This window comes from Atractosteus spatula, chromosome 1, assembly GCF_055471065.1.
Source record: "Atractosteus spatula isolate fAtrSpa1 chromosome 1, fAtrSpa1.hap1, whole genome shotgun sequence".
Lineage (NCBI taxonomy): Eukaryota > Metazoa > Chordata > Actinopteri > Semionotiformes > Lepisosteidae > Atractosteus > Atractosteus spatula.
The window spans coordinates 72,276,363-72,301,450 of record NC_142706.1 but is presented as its reverse complement, the minus strand read 5'-3'; the positions used below and the strand labels follow the sequence as shown (position 1 = coordinate 72,301,450).

The window sequence follows — 25,088 nt, the reverse complement described above, 5'->3', positions numbered from 1 at the left end:
CAGGATCCGCTACTGCTCCTATTCGAGGAAAGCTATAAGACAGAATTGCTGCCTGACTCCTTAAGAGAAGGCACTATCTCTCTCTTGTTTAAGAAAGGAGCAAAGAATGACATAAAGAACTGGAGACCCCTCAGCCTGTTAGGCGTGGACACTAAGATCCTGTCCAAAGCCCTTTTCCTGCGCCTACAAAATGTAGTGGCCTCACTGGTAGGGAAAGAACAGACTTGTGGGATAGCAGGACGCCTGATGAGCGACAACCTGGCCTTGTTGAGGGATGTCTGTCTGTACTCGGAGGATCGCTCCCTCCCTCTGTGCATTTTAGGTGTAGACCTAGAAAAGGCCTTTGACCGCCTAAACCGGCAGTACTTGACATCGGTACTTGAGCACATGAAGTTTGGCCCCATCATGAGAAAGTGGATTAACCTGCTGTACACAGGTAGCAACAGCAGAGTAATGGTTAATGGCAATAGATCACGCCCCTTTGAAGTCTGTTCAGGGGTGAGGCAGGGCTGCCCATTATCCCCCTTGTTATTCGTTTTGGCTATGGAGCCCTTAGCCTGTGCCTTGCGCCAGGATCAGGCCATTAATGGGATACCAGTGCCTGGAAGTGGGGGAGGAGAGGTAAAGACATCTCTATACATGGATGACGTCACCCTGCTCCTCTCTGACAATGCCTCAATTAGCAGAGCTCTGCAGTGCTGTGATCGTTTCTCTTTGGCTTCCTCTGCAAAAATTAACAAATCTAAGAGTGAGATTTTTTATCAGAACTGGAGGGAGCCAAAAGAAGGACATGATCTCAGGCTGCAAGAGAAGAGAATTAAGGTCCTGGGGGTGTATTTTGGAGAAGAGATGGGAACAGTAAATTGGCAGAACAAATTGCCAATCTTAAACAAAAAACTGATGCAATGGAAGGACCGAGACCTCACCATGACAGGGAAGGTGCTGGTCATCAAAGCTGAGCTCTTGCCTGTCTTGAATTTTCTGGCTTCTACCTTCCCAATCCCACACCGTGTTGCGGCGGGGCTGAGGAGATTGATGTTTCAATTTCTATGGGGTGGGAAGCAGGAAAGACTCAGAAGGGAAATAATGTACAGGCCGCTACCCTCAGGGGGGAAGTCTGTCCCAGATATTGCTACGAAGCTGCTGTGCATTTTCCTGGCCTCTGTGCTGAGAGGCTTTGCAACAGCACCTGCAGCGCGTACCTGGACTTATTTTTCCAGGCTCTGGATAGGTAGGGAGGTGTTCAGAGTGTGGGGTGTCAGACCCAAGCTGGATGTCCCACTCTCTGACACATGCCCTGCAATTTATGGGACAGTTAAAAGTTTTCTAAGATCTCACCCAATTGGCCATATTCCCCTCCGAGATGTCAGCGTCCAAAAACTGGAAGATTTCGTTGCACCCCAGAACAATAGGCAGACCCCTGTGGGCATTTTAACATCAGCCCAAACAAGGAAGGTGTGGAAACACACATCCTCTAAGTTTCTGTGCAACATTCACAGAGATTTAGCCTGGAGTGTCGTCCACCAGTGCTTACCGGTACGAACTTTCTTGTACCGTAGGGGCCTCACCCCCAGCCCTCGCTGCGTTAGGGTGGGCTGCGGCGAGGAGGAGAATGTGACCCATCTCCTGTGGTCCTGCTTTTTTGCTAAGGCCTTCTGGGCACAGTTTGAAAATTGGTTGCAAGCTCTCTCGCCCCAATTTACCCTGACCGCTGCTTTCGTCATATACGGCATCTCTCCTGTCAAACTTCCTCCTGACGTGTTTGACAGGATCTGGGCCATGGTGAACAGTGGGAAAGACGCCCTGTGGAGAGTGAGGAACATGGGGCTGTTCAAAGGCATCGAGGTCCCAGTCAAGGCAGCAGGTAGCCTGGCCCTGTTCATCACCCGAGAGAACTATTACCTCAGAGATCTGTGGAGAGAAGGGAGGGAGGAAGCAGAAAATCTGTGGGAAATAGAGAGCATAGGTCAATATCTCAAGAAACTGTGAAAAACATTATCATGTTTAAGTAAAGAATGTGATTTGCACCAGAAAAAAAGAAATTGTTGCTATGTAACTGGTACCGTGTCAAAATGTAATGAGATGTGATCATATATACTGTTTTAAGTATGTATATTAATGTAAAGCGTTCTAAATTGTGATGTCCTGTACTTTTTTGTGAAAAGAAAATAAAGTTCTTAAAAATTGAAATTGAATTGGTTCACCCAGGGCGAGGCTCGGCCATTGCACTCCGGCTGTGCTGACCCCTGCGAATTCCCCAAATGTGGGAATCTCGACTGCATAATTTCTGGTAGTGGGGGACTGCGTTCGCGCTCTCCCCTGATGTGCTTGGTCCAATAACAGATGCGGCTTTGCTGTGTGCTGTGTGCTGTGGAGCTGTGCTGGGCTTCCGCGCTCGGCAGCCCCCCCCCCCGTGAGCAGCACAACATGCTGGTGAAACCGCTTCATAGAGGGGGGTTATTAGAAAGACGCCCTGGGGTTTTTCACGAGCACTGGCAGACGACATGGTACTCGTGTTAGTGCCCGTTACAGACATACGCTATGCTTTCTTGTTCTTAACTCGGTTTTTCCCTTTTTTTCTGCTCACTCTGAATCCATCCCTGCTCATTTTGTTCGAGAATCTGTGCTCTGTTGGATACAAAGGGCCTTGGGTGGCTTTGAAGAATGCATTCGTCTTCTTCTAGACCAGTGGCTTCTAGAGTAGCGAATAGTCCTTACCCAGCAGAGCGCACTGTAATAAAAATACACAAGGAATCCCTGAGAAGTAGAAATGAATGATCCTACAGACATGTTCTGAATATTTGCCCCCTTCTTCTCTTTCTCTATCACTTTGTTTCTAGATTTCCTTTTCTGCCTTTTGAAGCACGGTATGCATGCTACAGCGGAAGGTGACCGAATCTGTCCTCGGACCAGGTAACATGGGGTTCACATAGTGCTGTTAATGTTGTTTTGACGGCGGCATGATTCACCCACTCAAACCCACATTGATTCAGATGTTTTAATGGTCCTGCATTTTATCCTCGGGACTCGCGATCCCCTCGTACTCAGTTTCTGTTGTGCTGACTGGACCTCTCGGGACACAGCCGTATGGAAAGCCTTCAGCTTTTCTGTTTGGCTGTAGCTGTTGTAGAGGCGGTTCAACTGGCTCTCACCCCCTAAGCCTCAACTTAGTAGCAGAGACTACTACCCAGCATGAGGGTTTCACAGCTACTGCAGCACAAGCCCTACAAAATACAATCTTTCTTCTGGTTATACACGTTAAATGTTCACCTCGTGATAAGGTACTTAATTTGTGATCTTTCAGCTTGTCTGACCTTGGTGGTCTGACTGATTCTTGCTTTCTCCCGCTCTCTGTCCAGGTACAGTAATCCTTTATTGTTTTTCTCACACTCCATCAGTTTGACTTTGGAGTTCAGTCTATTGCACGTGTGTGTACCAGTTTGTAGTGCAATGTCACCTGACTACCTTATGTCCTGCACTCATAATATATATATAGAGAGAGAGAGAGAGAGAGAAATACTGTAAATCTTAAGAACAAAATCCAACACCAAAAGCTCTCCATGAGTCATTATACCCCAGCATTGAAACTGAGTTCTTGCCAGCATGCAACACATCGCTAATCCAACCAGAAGACCAAGGTGTGAGGTCGACACATTGACTGTCACTTGCTATTGACTGACCTTCAATTGCAGATTTAGAGGCAGCTTCGATATTCGTTTTACAAACGTGTTTTTTTTCTAATACGAATCACATGCATGCCATTAAAAGAGCCATCTTTAGAGATCAGGATATTGATCATTTTTCTTGAGCATCTGAAGGGATGTGAGGGAGCTTCTCTTTCTGAACTGGCATGCCTAGAAAGTGGATGACCGTCGCGATACCGTTTGCCACTCAGCGTTGCCGAAGGAAACAAAAGTGGGAAGATTGAAATGTTTGGTATTTTCGGGAAATAAATGTCCATACTCGAGTTCTTCCTCCCAAAGCCTACGGCACCAACGGCGACCCCTGCTGGCCGAGAGAGCAAAAGCTTACAGCACCTGGTATTCCCAGGCGGTCTCCCATCCAAGTACTAACCAGGCCCGACCCTGCTTAGCTTCCGAGATCAGACGAGATCGGGCGTGTTCAGGGTGGTGTGGCCGTAAGCGAAAGCCGGGGCGCCGGACTCGCTACTTGAAGCTGTGTGGCGGGGGCGCCGTGCCCCCTGGGCGGGACTGAGGGATCGTTCATGTGCGATTCTTTGGAAAGGAGCCGCTTTCGAACTCAGTGCGTGCCTGGATGTTGGCGAATGTGCTCCCTTCAGTTGGCTTGCCCTGCTCTTGTCCCGCACTGGAGCAGGACAAACAAACTGCACGGAGGAGCACAAGGCAAGTGTTCACAAGACAGAAACCTCCAGTGCACAGCACTCTGAAAACATTTCTGGGCTGTCGCGTTTTATTTCGGCACATAAAGCGCACCGGCCCTACACGTCGGCCAGACGCGCGGCGCCTCCGCCCTCTTGTGGCCTTGCGGCGTCAGAGCAAGAGGCTCCTTCTCGCTGCCTTTCCGCTGTCCCGGCGGCCGGCGAGGAGGAAGCGCCGGGACGCTGTGCTGCAGAGCCCCGAGAGGGAACCTGGAGCGCACACTTTGTGGGGGGCGGGGGGCCGCGTTCGCGCCCTGCCCCGGTCTCTTGCGCGAGCACTAAATCTCACGGCGCCAGCCAGCGGCCAGGAGACAAGTACAATATCACGGGACAGGGGGCCTCATCATTGATTGTTACAGGTGAGACGGGGATTAGGAGGAGAGCCCGACTGATGGGTAACACCCCCGTGACTCTTTCCTGAGAGACGCCCTGGGATTTGGAATGGCCAAGGAGGGTCAGGACACCTCGGTTTTACGCCTCCCCCGAAGGACGGCGCCTGTTTGTGCAGCAGAGTGTCGCCATGAGGATGCTGGGGCATAAGAGAGCCACACAGCCCGCAGGGTGAGCGCTCCCTACTGGTCCCAGTCACCCCTCTCGCAGGAGCAGGAGCAGCAGCAGCAGCAACCTGAGCTTTCCCGGGGGGAATCTCCCATCCGGGTGCCGGCCGGGCTCACACCTGCTGGGCTGCCGTGGGTGAGCCCAGTCGAGAGTCGCAGGGTGAGACCTAGTCACTGGGGATTACTCGGCTCTCAGCACTTGAAAAGACCGACGGAGGACTCGTTCCCGCCGGAGCTGAATGTGCCTGCGAGTGTCGTGTCGTCTTCTTCCCCCGCCCCGCTGTGCTTGCTGTATTGTCTTTGAAGCCGGCCCCCGAGACGAGGCGGGCTGTTCCTGTGCCCCAATTAACACTTTACAGGTGCCATTCCCCGGCATTGTGGCCATTGTCGGAGGTCACACGCGATAAGATGAGGTGGAGGAGAGCGGGGCGTGCCCAGCGCCAGACATTGAAGGAAGGGGGCTGTGCGAGGTGAGGTGAGGCGCGACACGCCGGAGCCCCGACGCTGCTAATGCGGAGCACTTGTTGAACTGGCATTGAAAGGACGTGTGCGCACGGAGCGAGCCTTCCCTGCGGCGGAGCGTGGAAACTTTCTCCCCCCGCTGCAGGAGTTGTGTGCGGTGCGGTGCAGCGGTGCCGAGGGAAAAGCACGGAAGGCAGCAGGCTCTGGAGAGCAGGTAAGAGACGGAGCCTTGGGGGCAGGCGAGCAGGCGCGTTTTTCGGAAATTGCTGAAGAGGCTCCGGTGTTTGTTCGGTGTGTGGCAGGCGCACGTCGCGAGCTTGCGTAGCGATCTGCCGGTCTGGTGATATGTAAATGAGGCCGAATTGCATCCCGGGACATGCTGCGATGGCGAAATGGCGACTGCAGATGTGTAGGAAACGGCGCGCTCGTTTTCTCGTTTTGCCCACACTTTTGAGTGTTGGTGTGGCGTGTGAGTGTGCGAAAGAGTGGGCCCAGCAGGAGGCGGTGGCGTGCAGGGCGAGGAGCTGGCCTAGGCTGCGAGTGCTGTGCTGTGGGTGCGGGCCGCTTGCAGGGGCCTGTACAACTCATACTTACCTGGCAGGAGAGATACCTTGATCAAGAAGGAGGTTCACCCAGGGCGAGGCTCGGCCATTGCACTCCGGCTGTGCTGACCCCTGCGAATTCCCCAAATGTGGGAATCTCAACTGCATAATTTCTGGTAGTGGGGGACTGCGTTCGCGCTCTCCCCTGATGTGCTTGGTCCAATAACAGATGCGGCTTTGCTGTGTGCTGTGTGCTGGGGAGCTGTGCTGGGCTTCCGCGCTCGGCAGCCCCCCCCCCGTGAGCAGCACAACATGCTGGTGAAACCGCTTCATAGAGGGGGGTTATTAGAAAGACGCCCTGGGGTTTTTCACGAGCACTGGCAGACGACATGGTACTCGTGTTAGTGCCCGTTACAGACATACGCTATGCTTTCTTGTTCTTAACTCGGTTTTTCCCTTTTTTTCTGCTCACTCTGAATCCATCCCTGCTCATTTTGTTCGAGAATCTGTGCTCTGTTGGATACAAAGGGCCTTGGGTGGCTTTGAAGAATGCATTCGTCTTCTTCTAGACCAGTGGCTTCTAGAGTAGCGAATAGTCCTTACCCAGCAGAGCGCACTGTAATAAAAATACACAAGGAATCCCTGAGAAGTAGAAATGAATGATCCTACAGACATGTTCTGAATATTTGCCCCCTTCTTCTCTTTCTCTATCACTTTGTTTCTAGATTTCCTTTTCTGCCTTTTGAAGCACGGTATGCATGCTACAGCGGAAGGTGACCGAATCTGTCCTCGGACCAGGTAACATGGGGTTCACATAGTGCTGTTAATGTTGTTTTGACGGCGGCATGATTCACCCACTCAAACCCACATTGATTCAGATGTTTTAATGGTCCTGCATTTTATCCTCGGGTCTCGCGATCCCCTCGTACTCAGTTTCTGTTGTGCTGACTGGACCTCTCGGGACACAGCCGTATGGAAAGCCTTCAGCTTTTCTGTTTGGCTGTAGCTGTTGTAGAGGCGGTTCAACTGGCTCTCACCCCCTAAGCCTCAACTTAGTAGCAGAGACTACTACCCAGCATGAGGGTTTCACAGCTACTGCAGCACAAGCCCTACAAAATACAATCTTTCTTCTGGTTATACACGTTAAATGTTCACCTCGTGATAAGGTACTTAATTTGTGATCTTTCAGCTTGTCTGACCTTGGTGGTCTGACTGATTCTTGCTTTCTCCCGCTCTCTGTCCAGGTACAGTAATCCTTTATTGTTTTTCTCACACTCCATCAGTTTGACTTTGGAGTTCAGTCTATTGCACGTGTGTGTACCAGTTTGTAGTGCAATGTCACCTGACTACCTTATGTCCTGCACTCATAATATATATATATAGAGAGAGAGAGAGAAATACTGTAAATCTTAAGAACAAAATCCAACACCAAAAGCTCTCCATGAGTCATTATACCCCAGCATTGAAACTGAGTTCTTGCCAGCATGCAACACATCGCTAATCCAACCAGAAGACCAAGGTGTGAGGTCGACACATTGACTGTCACTTGCTATTGACTGACCTTCAATTGCAGATTTAGAGGCAGCTTCGATATTCGTTTTACAAACGTGTTTTTTTTCTAATACGAATCACATGCATGCCATTAAAAGAGCCATCTTTAGAGATCAGGATATTGATCATTTTTCTTGAGCATCTGAAGGGATGTGAGGGAGCTTCTCTTTCTGAACTGGCATGCCTAGAAAGTGGATGACCGTCGCGATACCGTTTGCCACTCAGCGTTGCCGAAGGAAACAAAAGTGGGAAGATTGAAATGTTTGGTATTTTCGGGAAATAAATGTCCATACTCGAGTTCTTCCTCCCAAAGCCTACGGCACCAACGGCGACCCCTGCTGGCCGAGAGAGCAAAAGCTTACAGCACCTGGTATTCCCAGGCGGTCTCCCATCCAAGTACTAACCAGGCCCGACCCTGCTTAGCTTCCGAGATCAGACGAGATCGGGCGTGTTCAGGGTGGTGTGGCCGTAAGCGAAAGCCGGGGCGCCGGACTCGCTACTTGAAGCTGTGTGGCGGGGGCGCCGTGCCCCCTGGGCGGGACTGAGGGATCGTTCATGTGCGATTCTTTGGAAAGGAGCCGCTTTCGAACTCAGTGCGTGCCTGGATGTTGGCGAATGTGCTCCCTTCAGTTGGCTTGCCCTGCTCTTGTCCCGCACTGGAGCAGGACAAACAAACTGCACGGAGGAGCACAAGGCAAGTCTTCACAAGACAGAAACCTCCAGTGCACAGCACTCTGAAAACATTTCGGGGCTGTCGCGTTTTATTTCGGCACATAAAGCGCACCGGCCCTACACGTCGGCCAGACGCGCGGCGCCTCCGCCCTCTTGTGGCCTTGCGGCGTCAGAGCAAGAGGCTCCTTCTCGCTGCCTTTCCGCTGTCCCGGCGGCCGGCGAGGAGGAAGCGCCGGGACGCTGTGCTGCAGAGCCCCGAGAGGGAACCTGGAGCGCACACTTTGTGGGGGGCGGGGGGCCGCGTTCGCGCCCTGCCCCGGTCTCTTGCGCGAGCACTAAATCTCACGGCGCCAGCCAGCGGCCAGGAGACAAGTACAATATCACGGGACAGGGGGCCTCATCATTGATTGTTACAGGTGAGACGGGGATTAGGAGGAGAGCCCGACTGATGGGTAACACCCCCGTGACTCTTTCCTGAGAGACGCCCTGGGATTTGGAATGGCCAAGGAGGGTCAGGACACCTCGGTTTTACGCCTCCCCCGAAGGACGGCGCCTGTTTGTGCAGCAGAGTGTCGCCATGAGGATGCTGGGGCATAAGAGAGCCACACAGCCCGCAGGGTGAGCGCTCCCTACTGGTCCCAGTCACCCCTCTCGCAGGAGCAGGAGCAGCAGCAGCAGCAACCTGAGCTTTCCCGGGGGGAATCTCCCATCCGGGTGCCGGCCGGGCTCACACCTGCTGGGCTGCCGTGGGTGAGCCCAGTCGAGAGTCGCAGGGTGAGACCTAGTCACTGGGGATTACTCGGCTCTCAGCACTTGAAAAGACCGACGGAGGACTCGTTCCCGCCGGAGCTGAATGTGCCTGCGAGTGTCGTGTCGTCTTCTTCCCCCGCCCCGCTGTGCTTGCTGTATTGTCTTTGAAGCCGGCCCCCGAGACGAGGCGGGCTGTTCCTGTGCCCCAATTAACACTTTACAGGTGCCATTCCCCGGCATTGTGGCCATTGTCGGAGGTCACACGCGATAAGATGAGGTGGAGGAGAGCGGGGCGTGCCCAGCGCCAGACATTGAAGGAAGGGGGCTGTGCGAGGTGAGGTGAGGCGCGACACGCCGGAGCCCCGACGCTGCTAATGCGGAGCACTTGTTGAACTGGCATTGAAAGGACGTGTGCGCACGGAGCGAGCCTTCCCTGCGGCGGAGCGTGGAAACTTTCTCCCCCCGCTGCAGGAGTTGTGTGCGGTGCGGTGCAGCGGTGCCGAGGGAAAAGCACGGAAGGCAGCAGGCTCTGGAGAGCAGGTAAGAGACGGAGCCTTGGGGGCAGGCGAGCAGGCGCGTTTTTCGGAAATTGCTGAAGAGGCTCCGGTGTTTGTTCGGTGTGTGGCAGGCGCACGTCGCGAGCTTGCGTAGCGATCTGCCGGTCTGGTGATATGTAAATGAGGCCGAATTGCATCCCGGGACATGCTGCGATGGCGAAATGGCGACTGCAGATGTGTAGGAAACGGCGCGCTCGTTTTCTCGTTTTGCCCACACTTTTGAGTGTTGGTGTGGCGTGTGAGTGTGCGAAAGAGTGGGCCCAGCAGGAGGCGGTGGCGTGCAGGGCGAGGAGCTGGCCTAGGCTGCGAGTGCTGTGCTGTGGGTGCGGGCCGCTTGCAGGGGCCTGTACAACTCATACTTACCTGGCAGGAGAGATACCTTGATCAAGAAGGAGGTTCACCCAGGGCGAGGCTCGGCCATTGCACTCCGGCTGTGCTGACCCCTGCGAATTCCCCAAATGTGGGAATCTCAACTGCATAATTTCTGGTAGTGGGGGACTGCGTTCGCGCTCTCCCCTGATGTGCTTGGTCCAATAACAGATGCGGCTTTGCTGTGTGCTGTGTGCTGGGGAGCTGTGCTGGGCTTCCGCGCTCGGCAGCCCCCCCCCCGTGAGCAGCACAACATGCTGGTGAAACCGCTTCATAGAGGGGGGTTATTAGAAAGACGCCCTGGGGTTTTTCACGAGCACTGGCAGACGACATGGTACTCGTGTTAGTGCCCGTTACAGACATACGCTATGCTTTCTTGTTCTTAACTCGGTTTTTCCCTTTTTTTCTGCTCACTCTGAATCCATCCCTGCTCATTTTGTTCGAGAATCTGTGCTCTGTTGGATACAAAGGGCCTTGGGTGGCTTTGAAGAATGCATTCGTCTTCTTCTAGACCAGTGGCTTCTAGAGTAGCGAATAGTCCTTACCCAGCAGAGCGCACTGTAATAAAAATACACAAGGAATCCCTGAGAAGTAGAAATGAATGATCCTACAGACATGTTCTGAATATTTGCCCCCTTCTTCTCTTTCTCTATCACTTTGTTTCTAGATTTCCTTTTCTGCCTTTTGAAGCACGGTATGCATGCTACAGCGGAAGGTGACCGAATCTGTCCTCGGACCAGGTAACATGGGGTTCACATAGTGCTGTTAATGTTGTTTTGACGGCGGCATGATTCACCCACTCAAACCCACATTGATTCAGATGTTTTAATGGTCCTGCATTTTATCCTCGGGTCTCGCGATCCCCTCGTACTCAGTTTCTGTTGTGCTGACTGGACCTCTCGGGACACAGCCGTATGGAAAGCCTTCAGCTTTTCTGTTTGGCTGTAGCTGTTGTAGAGGCGGTTCAACTGGCTCTCACCCCCTAAGCCTCAACTTAGTAGCAGAGACTACTACCCAGCATGAGGGTTTCACAGCTACTGCAGCACAAGCCCTACAAAATACAATCTTTCTTCTGGTTATACACGTTAAATGTTCACCTCGTGATAAGGTACTTAATTTGTGATCTTTCAGCTTGTCTGACCTTGGTGGTCTGACTGATTCTTGCTTTCTCCCGCTCTCTGTCCAGGTACAGTAATCCTTTATTGTTTTTCTCACACTCCATCAGTTTGACTTTGGAGTTCAGTCTATTGCACGTGTGTGTACCAGTTTGTAGTGCAATGTCACCTGACTACCTTATGTCCTGCACTCATAATATATATATATAGAGAGAGAGAGAGAAATACTGTAAATCTTAAGAACAAAATCCAACACCAAAAGCTCTCCATGAGTCATTATACCCCAGCATTGAAACTGAGTTCTTGCCAGCATGCAACACATCGCTAATCCAACCAGAAGACCAAGGTGTGAGGTCGACACATTGACTGTCACTTGCTATTGACTGACCTTCAATTGCAGATTTAGAGGCAGCTTCGATATTCGTTTTACAAACGTGTTTTTTTTCTAATACGAATCACATGCATGCCATTAAAAGAGCCATCTTTAGAGATCAGGATATTGATCATTTTTCTTGAGCATCTGAAGGGATGTGAGGGAGCTTCTCTTTCTGAACTGGCATGCCTAGAAAGTGGATGACCGTCGCGATACCGTTTGCCACTCAGCGTTGCCGAAGGAAACAAAAGTGGGAAGATTGAAATGTTTGGTATTTTCGGGAAATAAATGTCCATACTCGAGTTCTTCCTCCCAAAGCCTACGGCACCAACGGCGACCCCTGCTGGCCGAGAGAGCAAAAGCTTACAGCACCTGGTATTCCCAGGCGGTCTCCCATCCAAGTACTAACCAGGCCCGACCCTGCTTAGCTTCCGAGATCAGACGAGATCGGGCGTGTTCAGGGTGGTGTGGCCGTAAGCGAAAGCCGGGGCGCCGGACTCGCTACTTGAAGCTGTGTGGCGGGGGCGCCGTGCCCCCTGGGCGGGACTGAGGGATCGTTCATGTGCGATTCTTTGGAAAGGAGCCGCTTTCGAACTCAGTGCGTGCCTGGATGTTGGCGAATGTGCTCCCTTCAGTTGGCTTGCCCTGCTCTTGTCCCGCACTGGAGCAGGACAAACAAACTGCACGGAGGAGCACAAGGCAAGTCTTCACAAGACAGAAACCTCCAGTGCACAGCACTCTGAAAACATTTCGGGGCTGTCGCGTTTTATTTCGGCACATAAAGCGCACCGGCCCTACACGTCGGCCAGACGCGCGGCGCCTCCGCCCTCTTGTGGCCTTGCGGCGTCAGAGCAAGAGGCTCCTTCTCGCTGCCTTTCCGCTGTCCCGGCGGCCGGCGAGGAGGAAGCGCCGGGACGCTGTGCTGCAGAGCCCCGAGAGGGAACCTGGAGCGCACACTTTGTGGGGGGCGGGGGGCCGCGTTCGCGCCCTGCCCCGGTCTCTTGCGCGAGCACTAAATCTCACGGCGCCAGCCAGCGGCCAGGAGACAAGTACAATATCACGGGACAGGGGGCCTCATCATTGATTGTTACAGGTGAGACGGGGATTAGGAGGAGAGCCCGACTGATGGGTAACACCCCCGTGACTCTTTCTTGAGAGACGCCCTGGGATTTGGAATGGCCAAGGAGGGTCAGGACACCTCGGTTTTACGCCTCCCCCGAAGGACGGCGCCTGTTTGTGCAGCAGAGTGTCGCCATGAGGATGCTGGGGCATAAGAGAGCCACACAGCCCGCAGGGTGAGCGCTCCCTACTGGTCCCAGTCACCCCTCTCGCAGGAGCAGCAGCAGCAGCAGCAGCAGCAGCAGCAACCTGAGCTTTCCCGGGGGGAATCTCCCATCCGGGTGCCGGCCGGGCTCACACCTGCTGGGCTGCCGTGGGTGAGCCCAGTCGAGAGTCGCAGGGTGAGACCTAGTCACTGGGGATTACTCGGCTCTCAGCACTTGAAAAGACCGACGGAGGACTCGTTCCCGCCGGAGCTGAATGTGCCTGCGAGTGTCGTGTCGTCTTCTTCCCCCGCCCCGCTGTGCTTGCTGTATTGTCTTTGAAGCCGGCCCCCGAGACGAGGCGGGCTGTTCCTGTGCCCCAATTAACACTTTACAGGTGCCATTCCCCGGCATTGTGGCCATTGTCGGAGGTCACACGCGATAAGATGAGGTGGAGGAGAGCGGGGCGTGCCCAGCGCCAGACATTGAAGGAAGGGGGCTGTGCGAGGTGAGGTGAGGCGCGACACGCCGGAGCCCCGACGCTGCTAATGCGGAGCACTTGTTGAACTGGCATTGAAAGGACGTGTGCGCACGGAGCGAGCCTTCCCTGCGGCGGAGCGTGGAAACTTTCTCCCCCCGCTGCAGGAGTTGTGTGCGGTGCGGTGCAGCGGTGCCGAGGGAAAAGCACGGAAGGCAGCAGGCTCTGGAGAGCAGGTAAGAGACGGAGCCTTGGGGGCAGGCGAGCAGGCGCGTTTTTCGGAAATTGCTGAAGAGGCTCCGGTGTTTGTTCGGTGTGTGGCAGGCGCACGTCGCGAGCTTGCGTAGCGATCTGCCGGTCTGGTGATATGTAAATGAGGCCGAATTGCATCCCGGGACATGCTGCGATGGCGAAATGGCGACTGCAGATGTGTAGGAAACGGCGCGCTCGTTTTCTCGTTTTGCCCACACTTTTGAGTGTTGGTGTGGCGTGTGAGTGTGCGAAAGAGTGGGCCCAGCAGGAGGCGGTGGCGTGCAGGGCGAGGAGCTGGCCTAGGCTGCGAGTGCTGTGCTGTGGGTGCGGGCCGCTTGCAGGGGCCTGTACAACTCATACTTACCTGGCAGGGGAGATACCTTGATCAAGAAGGAGGTTCACCCAGGGCGAGGCTCGGCCATTGCACTCCGGCTGTGCTGACCCCTGCGAATTCCCCAAATGTGGGAATCTCGACTGCATAATTTCTGGTAGTGGGGGACTGCGTTCGCGCTCTCCCCTGATGTGCTTGGTCCAATAACAGATGCGGCTTTGCTGTGTGCTGTGTGCTGGGGAGCTGTGCTGGGCTTCCGCGCTCGGCAGCCCCCCCCCCGTGAGCAGCACAACATGCTGGTGAAACCGCTTCATAGAGGGGGGTTATTAGAAAGACGCCCTGGGGTTTTTCACGAGCACTGGCAGACGACATGGTACTCGTGTTAGTGCCCGTTACAGACATACGCTATGCTTTCTTGTTCTTAACTCGGTTTTTCCCTTTTTTTCTGCTCACTCTGAATCCATCCCTGCTCATTTTGTTCGAGAATCTGTGCTCTGTTGGATACAAAGGGCCTTGGGTGGCTTTGAAGAATGCATTCGTCTTCTTCTAGACCAGTGGCTTCTAGAGTAGCGAATAGTCCTTACCCAGCAGAGCGCACTGTAATAAAAATACACAAGGAATCCCTGAGAAGTAGAAATGAATGATCCTACAGACATGTTCTGAATATTTGCCCCCTTCTTCTCTTTCTCTATCACTTTGTTTCTAGATTTCCTTTTCTGCCTTTTGAAGCACGGTATGCATGCTACAGCGGAAGGTGACCGAATCTGTCCTCGGACCAGGTAACATGGGGTTCACATAGTGCTGTTAATGTTGTTTTGACGGCGGCATGATTCACCCACTCAAACCCACATTGATTCAGATGTTTTAATGGTCCTGCATTTTATCCTCGGGTCTCGCGATCCCCTCGTACTCAGTTTCTGTTGTGCTGACTGGACCTCTCGGGACACAGCCGTATGGAAAGCCTTCAGCTTTTCTGTTTGGCTGTAGCTGTTGTAGAGGCGGTTCAACTGGCTCTCACCCCCTAAGCCTCAACTTAGTAGCAGAGACTACTACCCAGCATGAGGGTTTCACAGCTACTGCAGCACAAGCCCTACAAAATACAATCTTTCTTCTGGTTATACACGTTAAATGTTCACCTCGTGATAAGGTACTTAATTTGTGATCTTTCAGCTTGTCTGACCTTGGTGGTCTGACTGATTCTTGCTTTCTCCCGCTCTCTGTCCAGGTACAGTAATCCTTTATTGTTTTTCTCACACTCCATCAGTTTGACTTTGGAGTTCAGTCTATTGCACGTGTGTGTACCAGTTTGTAGTGCAATGTCACCTGACTACCTTATGTCCTGCACTCATAATATATATATATAGAGAGAGAGAGAGAGAGAGAGAAATACTGTAAATCTTAAGAACAAAATCCAACACCAAAAGCTCTCCATGAGTCATTATACCCCAGCATTGAAACTGAGTTCTTGCCAGCATGCAACACATCGCTAATCCAACCAGAAGACCAAGGTGTGAGGTCGACACATTGACTGTCACTTGCTATTGACTGACCTTCAATTGCAGATTTAGAGGCAGCTTCGATATTCGTTTTACAAACGTGTTTTTTTTCTAATACGAATCACATGCATGCCATTAAAAGAGCCATCTTTAGAGATCAGGATATTGATCATTTTTCTTGAGCATCTGAAGGGATGTGAGGGAGCTTCTCTTTCTGAACTGGCATGCCTAGAAAGTGGATGACCGTCGCGATACCGTTTGCCACTCAGCGTTGCCGAAGGAAACAAAAGTGGGAAGATTGAAATGTTTGGTATTTTCGGGAAATAAATGTCCATACTCGAGTTCTTCCTCCCAAAGCCTACGGCACCAACGGCGACCCCTGCTGGCCGAGAGAGCAAAAGCTTACAGCACCTGGTATTCCCAGGCGGTCTCCCATCCAAGTACTAACCAGGCCCGACCCTGCTTAGCTTCCGAGATCAGACGAGATCGGGCGTGTTCAGGGTGGTGTGGCCGTAAGCGAAAGCCGGGGCGCCGGACTCGCTACTTGAAGCTGTGTGGCGGGGGCGCCGTGCCCCCTGGGCGGGACTGAGGGATCGTTCATGTGCGATTCTTTGGAAAGGAGCCGCTTTCGAACTCAGTGCGTGCCTGGATGTTGGCGAATGTGCTCCCTTCAGTTGGCTTGCCCTGCTCTTGTCCCGCACTGGAGCAGGACAAACAAACTGCACGGAGGAGCACAAGGCAAGTCTTCACAAGACAGAAACCTCCAGTGCACAGCACTCTGAAAACATTTCGGGGCTGTCGCGTTTTATTTCGGCACATAAAGCGCACCGGCCCTACACGTCGGCCAGACGCGCGGCGCCTCCGCCCTCTTGTGGCCTTGCGGCGTCAGAGCAAGAGGCTCCTTCTCGCTGCCTTTCCGCTGTCCCGGCAGCCGGCGAGGAGGAAGCGCCGGGACGCTGTGCTGCAGAGCCCCGAGAGGGAACCTGGAGCGCACACTTTGTGGGGGGCGGGGGGCCGCGTTCGCGCCCTGCCCCGGTCTCTTGCGCGAGCACTAAATCTCACGGCGCCAGCCAGCGGCCAGGAGACAAGTACAATATCACGGGACAGGGGGCCTCATCATTGATTGTTACAGGTGAGACGGGGATTAGGAGGAGAGCCCGACTGATGGGTAACACCCCCGTGACTCTTTCCTGAGAGACGCCCTGGGATTTGGAATGGCCAAGGAGGGTCAGGACACCTCGGTTTTACGCCTCCCCCGAAGGACGGCGCCTGTTTGTGCAGCAGAGTGTCGCCATGAGGATGCTGGGGCATAAGAGAGCCACACAGCCCGCAGGGTGAGCGCTCCCTACTGGTCCCAGTCACCCCTCTCGCAGGAGCAGGAGCAGCAGCAGCAGCAACCTGAGCTTTCCCGGGGGGAATCTCCCATCCGGGTGCCGGCCGGGCTCACACCTGCTGGGCTGCCGTGGGTGAGCCCAGTCGAGAGTCGCAGGGTGAGACCTAGTCACCGGGGATTACTCGGCTCTCAGCACTTGAAAAGACCGACGGAGGACTCGTTCCCGCCGGAGCTGAATGTGCCTGCGAGTGTCGTGTCGTCTTCTTCCCCCGCCCCGCTGTGCTTGCTGTATTGTCTTTGAAGCCGGCCCCCGAGACGAGGCGGGCTGTTCCTGTGCCCCAATTAACACTTTACAGGTGCCATTCCCCGGCATTGTGGCCATTGTCGGAGGTCACACGCGATAAGATGAGGTGGAGGAGATCGGGGCGTGCCCAGCGCCAGACATTGAAGGAAGGGGGCTGTGCGAGGTGAGGTGAGGCGCGACACGCCGGAGCCCCGACGCTGCTAATGCGGAGCACTTGTTGAACTGGCATTGAAAGGACGTGTGCGCACGGAGCGAGCCTTCCCTGCGGCGGAGCGTGGAAACTTTCTCCCCCCGCTGCAGGAGTTGTGTGCGGTGCGGTGCAGCGGTGCCGAGGGAAAAGCACGGAAGGCAGCAGGCTCTGGAGAGCAGGTAAGAGACGGAGCCTTGGGGGCAGGCGAGCAGGCGCGTTTTTCGGAAATTGCTGAAGAGGCTCCGGTGTTTGTTCGGTGTGTGGCAGGCGCACGTCGCGAGCTTGCGTAGCGATCTGCCGGTCTGGTGATATGTAAATGAGGCCGAATTGCATCCCGGGACATGCTGCGATGGCGAAATGGCGACTGCAGATGTGTAGGAAACGGCGCGCTCGTTTTCTCGTTTTGCCCACACTTTTGAGTGTTGGTGTGGCGTGTGAGTGTGCGAAAGAGTGGGCCCAGCAGGAGGCGGTGGCGTGCAGGGCGAGGAGCTGGCCTAGGCTGCGAGTGCTGTGCTGTGGGTGCGGGCCGCTTGCAGGGGCCTGTACAACTCATACTTACCTGGCAGGGGAGATACCTTGATCAAGAAGGAGGTTCACCCAGGGCGAGGCTCGGCCATTGCACTCCGGCTGTGCTGACCCCTGCGAATTCCCCAAATGTGGGAATCTCGACTGCATAATTTCTGGTAGTGGGGGACTGCGTTCGCGCTCTCCCCTGATGTGCTTGGTCCAATAACAGATGCGGCTTTGCTGTGTGCTGTGTGCTGGGGAGCTGTGCTGGGCTTCCGCGCTCGGCAGCCCCCCCCCCGTGAGCAGCACAACATGCTGGTGAAACCGCTTCATAGAGGGGGGTTATTAGAAAGACGCCCTGGGGTTTTTCACGAGCACTGGCAGACGACATGGTACTCGTGTTAGTGCCCGTTACAGACATACGCTATGCTTTCTTGTTCTTAACTCGGTTTTTCCCTTTTTTTCTGCTCACTCTGAATCCATCCCTGCTCATTTTGTTCGAGAATCTGTGCTCTGTTGGATACAAAGGGCCTTGGGTGGCTTTGAAGAATGCATTCGTCTTCTTCTAGACCAGTGGCTTCTAGAGTAGCGAATAGTCCTTACCCAGCAGAGCGCACTGTAATAAAAATACACAAGGAATCCCTGAGAAGTAGAAATGAATGATCCTACAGACATGTTCTGAATATTTGCCCCCTTCTTCTCTTTCTCTATCACTTTGTTTCTAGATTTCCTTTTCTGCCTTTTGAAGCACGGTATGCATGCTACAGCGGAAGGTGACCGAATCTGTCCTCGGACCAGGTAACATGGGGTTCACATAGTGCTGTTAATGTTGTTTTGACGGCGGCATGATTCACCCACTCAAACCCACATTGATTCAGATGTTTTAATGGTCCTGCATTTTATCCTCGGGTCTCGCGATCCCCTCGTACTCAGTTTCTGTTGTGCTGACTGGACCTCTCGGGACACAGCCGTATGGAAAGCCTTCAGCTTTTCTGTTTGGCTGTAGCTGTTGTAGAGGCGGTTCAACTGGCTCTCACCCCCTAAGCCTCAACTTAGTAGCAGAGACTACTACCCAGCATGAGGGTTTCACAGCTACTGCAGCACAAGCCCTACAAAATACAATCTTTCTTCTGGTTATACACGTTAAATGTTCACCTCGTGATAAGGTACTTAATTTGTGATCTTTCAGCTTGTCTGACCTTGGTGGTCTGACTGATTCTTGCTTTCTCCCGCTCTCTGTCCAGGTACAGTAATCCTTTATTGTTTTTCTCACACTCCATCAGTTTGACTTTGGAGTTCAGTCTATTGCACGTGTGTGTACCAGTTTGTAGTGCAATGTCACCTGACTACCTTATGTCCTGCACTCATAATATATATATATAGAGAGAGAGAGAGAGAGAGAGAAATACTGTAAATCTTAAGAACAAAATCCAACACCAAAAGCTCTCCATGAGTCATTATACCCCAGCATTGAAACTGAGTTCTTGCCAGCATGCAACACATCGCTAATCCAACCAGAAGACCAAGGTGTGAGGTCGACACATTGACTGTCACTTGCTATTGACTGACCTTCAATTGCAGATTTAGAGGCAGCTTCGATATTCGTTTTACAAACGTGTTTTTTTTCTAATACGAATCACATGCATGCCATTAAAAGAGCCATCTTTAGAGATCAGGATATTGATCATTTTTCTTGAGCATCTGAAGGGATGTGAGGGAGCTTCTCTTTCTGAACTGGCATGCCTAGAAAGTGGATGACCGTCGCGATACCGTTTGCCACTCAGCGTTGCCGAAGGAAACAAAAGTGGGAAGATTGAAATGTTTGGTATTTTCGGGAAATAAATGTCCATACTCGAGTTCTTCCTCCCAAAGCCTACGGCACCAACGGCGACCCCTGCTGGCCGAGAGAGCAAAAGCTTACAGCACCTGGTATTCCCAGGCGGTCTCCCATCCAAGTACTAACCAGGCCCGACCCTGCTTAGCTTCCGAGATCAGACGAGATCGGGCGTGTTCAGGGTGGTGTGGCCGTAAGCGAAAGCCGGGGCGCCGGACTCGCTACTTGAAGCTGTGTGGCGGGGGCGCCGTGCCCCCTGGGCGGGACTGAGGGATCGTTCATGTGCGATTCTTTGGAAAGGAGCCGCTTTCGAACTCAGTGCGTGCCTGGATGTTGGCGAATGTGCTCCCTTCAGTTGGCTTGCCCTGCTCTTGTCCCGCACTGGAGCAGGACAAACAAACTGCACGGAGGAGCACAAGGCAAGTCTTCACAAGACAGAAACCTCCAGTGCACAGCACTCTGAAAACATTTCGGGGCTGTCGCGTTTTATTTCGGCACATAAAGCGCACCGGCCCTACACGTCGGCCAGACGCGCGGCGCCTCCGCCCTCTTGTGGCCTTGCGGCGTCAGAGCAAGAGGCTCCTTCTCGCTGCCTTTCCGCTGTCCCGGCGGCCGGCGAGGAGGAAGCGCCGGGACGCTGTGCTGCAGAGCCCCGAGAGGGAACCTGGAGCGCACACTTTGTGGGGGGCGGGGGGCCGCGTTCGCGCCCTGCCCCGGTCTCTTGCGCGAGCACTAAATCTCACGGCGCCAGCCAGCGGCCAGGAGACAAGTACAATATCACGGGACAGGGGGCCTCATCATTGATTGTTACAGGTGAGACGGGGATTAGGAGGAGAGCCCGACTGATGGGTAACACCCCCGTGACTCTTTCTTGAGAGACGCCCTGGGATTTGGAATGGCCAAGGAGGGTCAGGACACCTCGGTTTTACGCCTCCCCCGAAGGACGGCGCCTGTTTGTGCAGCAGAGTGTCGCCATGAGGATGCTGGGGCATAAGAGAGCCACACAGCCCGCAGGGTGAGCGCTCCCTACTGGTCCCAGTCACCCCTCTCGCAGGAGCAGCAGCAGCAGCAGCAGCAGCAACCTGAGCTTTCCCGGGGGGAATCTCCCATCCGGGTGCCGGCCGGGCTCACACCTGCTGGGCTGCCGTGGGTGAGCCCAGTCGAGAGTCGCAGGGTGAGACCTAGTCACTGGGGATTACTCGGCTCTCAGCACTTGAAAAGACCGACGGAGGACTCGTTCCCGCCGGAGCTGAATGTGCCTGCGAGTGTCGTGTCGTCTTCTTCCCCCGCCCCGCTGTGCTTGCTGTATTGTCTTTGAAGCCGGCCCCCGAGACGAGGCGGGCTGTTCCTGTGCCCCAATTAACACTTTACAGGTGCCATTCCCCGGCATTGTGGCCATTGTCGGAGGTCACACGCGATAAGATGAGGTGGAGGAGAGCGGGGCGTGCCCAGCGCCAGACATTGAAGGAAGGGGGCTGTGCGAGGTGAGGTGAGGCGCGACACGCCGGAGCCCCGACGCTGCTAATGCGGAGCACTTGTTGAACTGGCATTGAAAGGACGTGTGCGCACGGAGCGAGCCTTCCCTGCGGCGGAGCGTGGAAACTTTCTCCCCCCGCTGCAGGAGTTGTGTGCGGTGCGGTGCAGCGGTGCCGAGGGAAAAGCACGGAAGGCAGCAGGCTCTGGAGAGCAGGTAAGAGACGGAGCCTTGGGGGCAGGCGAGCAGGCGCGTTTTTCGGAAATTGCTGAAGAGGCTCCGGTGTTTGTTCGGTGTGTGGCAGGCGCACGTCGCGAGCTTGCGTAGCGATCTGCCGGTCTGGTGATATGTAAATGAGGCCGAATTGCATCCCGGGACATGCTGCGATGGCGAAATGGCGACTGCAGATGTGTAGGAAACGGCGCGCTCGTTTTCTCGTTTTGCCCACACTTTTGAGTGTTGGTGTGGCGTGTGAGTGTGCGAAAGAGTGGGCCCAGCAGGAGGCGGTGGCGTGCAGGGCGAGGAGCTGGCCTAGGCTGCGAGTGCTGTGCTGTGGGTGCGGGCCGCTTGCAGGGGCCTGTACAACTCATACTTACCTGGCAGGGGAGATACCTTGATCAAGAAGGAGGTTCACCCAGGGCGAGGCTCGGCCATTGCACTCCGGCTGTGCTGACCCCTGCGAATTCCCCAAATGTGGGAATCTCGACTGCATAATTTCTGGTAGTGGGGGACTGCGTTCGCGCTCTCCCCTGATGTGCTTGGTCCAATAACAGATGCGGCTTTGCTGTGTGCTGTGTGCTGGGGAGCTGTGCTGGGCTTCCGCGCTCGGCAGCCCCCCCCCCGTGAGCAGCACAACGTGCTGGTGAAACCGCTTCATAGAGGGGGGTTATTAGAAAGACGCCCTGGGGTTTTTCACGAGCACTGGCAGACGACATGGTACTCGTGTTAGTGCCCGTTACAGACATACGCTATGCTTTCTTGTTCTTAACTCGGTTTTTCCCTTTTTTTCTGCTCACTCTGAATCCATCCCTGCTCATTTTGTTCGAGAATCTGTGCTCTGTTGGATACAAAGGGCCTTGGGTGGCTTTGAAGAATGCATTCGTCTTCTTCTAGACCAGTGGCTTCTAGAGTAGCGAATAGTCCTTACCCAGCAGAGCGCACTGTAATAAAAATACACAAGGAATCCCTGAGAAGTAGAAATGAATGATCCTACAGACATGTTCTGAATATTTGCCCCCTTCTTCTCTTTCTCTATCACTTTGTTTCTAGATTTCCTTTTCTGCCTTTTGAAGCACGGTATGCATGCTACAGCGGAAGGTGACCGAATCTGTCCTCGGACCAGGTAACATGGGGTTCACATAGTGCTGTTAATGTTGTTTTGACGGCGGCATGATTCACCCACTCAAACCCACATTGATTCAGATGTTTTAATGGTCCTGCATTTTATCCTCGGGTCTCGCGATCCCCTCGTACTCAGTTTCTGTTGTGCTGACTGGACCTCTCGGGACACAGCCGTATGGAAAGCCTTCAGCTTTTCTGTTTGGCTGTAGCTGTTGTAGAGGCGGTTCAACTGGCTCTCACCCCCTAAGCCTCAACTTAGTAGCAGAGACTACTACCCAGCATGAGGGTTTCACAGCTACTGCAGCACAAGCCCTACAAAATACAATCTTTCTTCTGGTTATACACGTTAAATGTTCACCTCGTGATAAGGTACTTAATTTGTGATCTTTCAGCTTGTCTGACCTTGGTGGTCTGACTGATTCTTGCTTTCTCCCGCTCTCTGTCCAGGTACAGTAATCCTTTATTGTTTTTCTCACACTCCATCAGTTTGACTTTGGAGTTCAGTCTATTGCACGTGTGTGTACCAGTTTGTAGTGCAATGTCACCTGACTACCTTATGTCCTGCACTCATAATATATATATAGAGAGAGAGAGAGAGAGAGAAATACTGTAAATCTTAAGAACAAAATCCAACACCAAAAGCTCTCCATGAGTCATTATACCCCAGCATTGAAACTGAGTTCTTGCCAGCATGCAACACATCGCTAATCCAACCAGAAGACCAAGGTGTGAGGTCGACACATTGACTGTCACTTGCTATTGACTGACCTTCAATTGCAGATTTAGAGGCAGCTTCGATATTCGTTTTACAAACGTGTTTTTTTTCTAATACGAATCACATGCATGCCATTAAAAGAGCCATCTTTAGAGATCAGGATATTGATCATTTTTCTTGAGCATCTGAAGGGATGTGAGGGAGCTTCTCTTTCTGAACTGGCATGCCTAGAAAGTGGATGACCGTCGCGATACCGTTTGCCACTCAGCGTTGCCGAAGGAAACAAAAGTGGGAAGATTGAAATGTTTGGTATTTTCGGGAAATAAATGTCCATACTCGAGTTCTTCCTCCCAAAGCCTACGGCACCAACGGCGACCCCTGCTGGCCGAGAGAGCAAAAGCTTACAGCACCTGGTATTCCCAGGCGGTCTCCCATCCAAGTACTAACCAGGCCCGACCCTGCTTAGCTTCCGAGATCAGACGAGATCGGGCGTGTTCAGGGTGGTGTGGCCGTAAGCGAAAGCCGGGGCGCCGGACTCGCTACTTGAAGCTGTGTGGCGGGGGCGCCGTGCCCCCTGGGCGGGACTGAGGGATCGTTCATGTGCGATTCTTTGGAAAGGAGCCGCTTTCGAACTCAGTGCGTGCCTGGATGTTGGCGAATGTGCTCCCTTCAGTTGGCTTGCCCTGCTCTTGTCCCGCACTGGAGCAGGACAAACAAACTGCACGGAGGAGCACAAGGCAAGTCTTCACAAGACAGAAACCTCCAGTGCACAGCACTCTGAAAACATTTCGGGGCTGTCGCGTTTTATTTCGGCACATAAAGCGCACCGGCCCTACACGTCGGCCAGACGCGCGGTGCCTCCGCCCTCTTGTGGCCTTGCGGCGTCAGAGCAAGAGGCTCCTTCTCGCTGCCTTTCCGCTGTCCCGGCGGCCGGCGAGGAGGAAGCGCCGGGACGCTGTGCTGCAGAGCCCCGAGAGGGAACCTGGAGCGCACACTTTGTGGGGGGCGGGGGGCCGCGTTCGCGCCCTGCCCCGGTCTCTTGCGCGAGCACTAAATCTCACGGCGCCAGCCAGCGGCCAGGAGACAAGTACAATATCACGGGACAGGGGGCCTCATCATTGATTGTTACAGGTGAGACGGGGATTAGGAGGAGAGCCCGACTGATGGGTAACACCCCCGTGACTCTTTCTTGAGAGACGCCCTGGGATTTGGAATGGCCAAGGAGGGTCAGGACACCTCGGTTTTACGCCTCCCCCGAAGGACGGCGCCTGTTTGTGCAGCAGAGTGTCGCCATGAGGATGCTGGGGCATAAGAGAGCCACACAGCCCGCAGGGTGAGCGCTCCCTACTGGTCCCAGTCACCCCTCTCGCAGGAGCAGCAGCAGCAGCAGCAGCAGCAGCAGCAACCTGAGCTTTCCCGGGGGGAATCTCCCATCCGGGTGCCGGCCGGGCTCACACCTGCTGGGCTGCCGTGGGTGAGCCCAGTCGAGAGTCGCAGGGTGAGACCTAGTCACTGGGGATTACGCGGCTCTCAGCACTTGAAAAGACCGACGGAGGACTCGTTCCCGCCGGAGCTGAATGTGCCTGCGAGTGTCGTGTCGTCTTCTTCCCCCGCCCCGCTGTGCTTGCTGTATTGTCTTTGAAGCCGGCCCCCGAGACGAGGCGGGCTGTTCCTGTGCCCCAATTAACACTTTACAGGTGCCATTCCCCGGCATTGTGGCCATTGTCGGAGGTCACACGCGATAAGATGAGGTGGAGGAGAGCGGGGCGTGCCCAGCGCCAGACATTGAAGGAAGGGGGCTGTGCGAGGTGAGGTGAGGCGCGACACGCCGGAGCCCCGACGCTGCTAATGCGGAGCACTTGTTGAACTGGCATTGAAAGGACGTGTGCGCACGGAGCGAGCCTTCCCTGCGGCGGAGCGTGGAAACTTTCTCCCCCCGCTGCAGGAGTTGTGTGCGGTGCGGTGCAGCGGTGCCGAGGGAAAAGCACGGAAGGCAGCAGGCTCTGGAGAGCAGGTAAGAGACGGAGCCTTGGGGGCAGGCGAGCAGGCGCGTTTTTCGGAAATTGCTGAAGAGGCTCCGGTGTTTGTTCGGTGTGTGGCAGGCGCACGTCGCGAGCTTGCGTAGCGATCTGCCGGTCTGGTGATATGTAAATGAGGCCGAATTGCATCCCGGGACATGCTGCGATGGCGAAATGGCGACTGCAGATGTGTAGGAAACGGCGCG

General features: G+C 54.1%; 11 non-coding genes and 1 pseudogene across 11 annotated transcripts; 6 read left to right on the top strand and 6 right to left on the bottom strand.

Moving 5' to 3' along the window:
• Positions 1-2,181: 2,181 nt before the first annotated feature.
• On the top strand, positions 2,182-2,322 carry LOC148841727 (U1 spliceosomal RNA; annotated as a pseudogene).
• A 1,703-nt stretch (positions 2,323-4,025) lies between these two features.
• Positions 4,026-4,144, bottom strand: LOC148841726 (5S ribosomal RNA). The gene has a single exon (XR_016093086.1). It is a non-coding gene; the product is annotated as a 5S ribosomal RNA (ribosomal RNA).
• Positions 4,145-6,004: 1,860 nt separating this feature from the next.
• On the top strand, positions 6,005-6,168 carry LOC148841725 (U1 spliceosomal RNA). Its single transcript, XR_016091679.1, has one exon. It is a non-coding gene; the product is annotated as a U1 spliceosomal RNA (small nuclear RNA).
• Positions 6,169-7,866: 1,698 nt separating this feature from the next.
• On the bottom strand, positions 7,867-7,985 carry LOC148841724 (5S ribosomal RNA). The gene has a single exon (XR_016093084.1). It is a non-coding gene; the product is annotated as a 5S ribosomal RNA (ribosomal RNA).
• A 1,860-nt stretch (positions 7,986-9,845) lies between these two features.
• Positions 9,846-10,009, top strand: LOC148841723 (U1 spliceosomal RNA). The gene has a single exon (XR_016091677.1). It is a non-coding gene; the product is annotated as a U1 spliceosomal RNA (small nuclear RNA).
• Positions 10,010-11,707: 1,698 nt separating this feature from the next.
• On the bottom strand, positions 11,708-11,826 carry LOC148841722 (5S ribosomal RNA). Its single transcript, XR_016093082.1, has one exon. It is a non-coding gene; the product is annotated as a 5S ribosomal RNA (ribosomal RNA).
• Positions 11,827-13,695: 1,869 nt separating this feature from the next.
• LOC148841721 (U1 spliceosomal RNA) lies at positions 13,696-13,859 on the top strand. Its single transcript, XR_016091785.1, has one exon. It is a non-coding gene; the product is annotated as a U1 spliceosomal RNA (small nuclear RNA).
• Positions 13,860-15,565: 1,706 nt separating this feature from the next.
• Positions 15,566-15,684, bottom strand: LOC148841720 (5S ribosomal RNA). Its single transcript, XR_016093080.1, has one exon. It is a non-coding gene; the product is annotated as a 5S ribosomal RNA (ribosomal RNA).
• A 1,860-nt stretch (positions 15,685-17,544) lies between these two features.
• LOC148841719 (U1 spliceosomal RNA) lies at positions 17,545-17,708 on the top strand. Its single transcript, XR_016091767.1, has one exon. It is a non-coding gene; the product is annotated as a U1 spliceosomal RNA (small nuclear RNA).
• Positions 17,709-19,414: 1,706 nt separating this feature from the next.
• Positions 19,415-19,533, bottom strand: LOC148841718 (5S ribosomal RNA). Its single transcript, XR_016093077.1, has one exon. It is a non-coding gene; the product is annotated as a 5S ribosomal RNA (ribosomal RNA).
• Positions 19,534-21,396: 1,863 nt separating this feature from the next.
• Positions 21,397-21,560, top strand: LOC148841717 (U1 spliceosomal RNA). The gene has a single exon (XR_016091752.1). It is a non-coding gene; the product is annotated as a U1 spliceosomal RNA (small nuclear RNA).
• A 1,702-nt stretch (positions 21,561-23,262) lies between these two features.
• On the bottom strand, positions 23,263-23,381 carry LOC148841716 (5S ribosomal RNA). Its single transcript, XR_016093075.1, has one exon. It is a non-coding gene; the product is annotated as a 5S ribosomal RNA (ribosomal RNA).
• Positions 23,382-25,088: the final 1,707 nt, after the last annotated feature.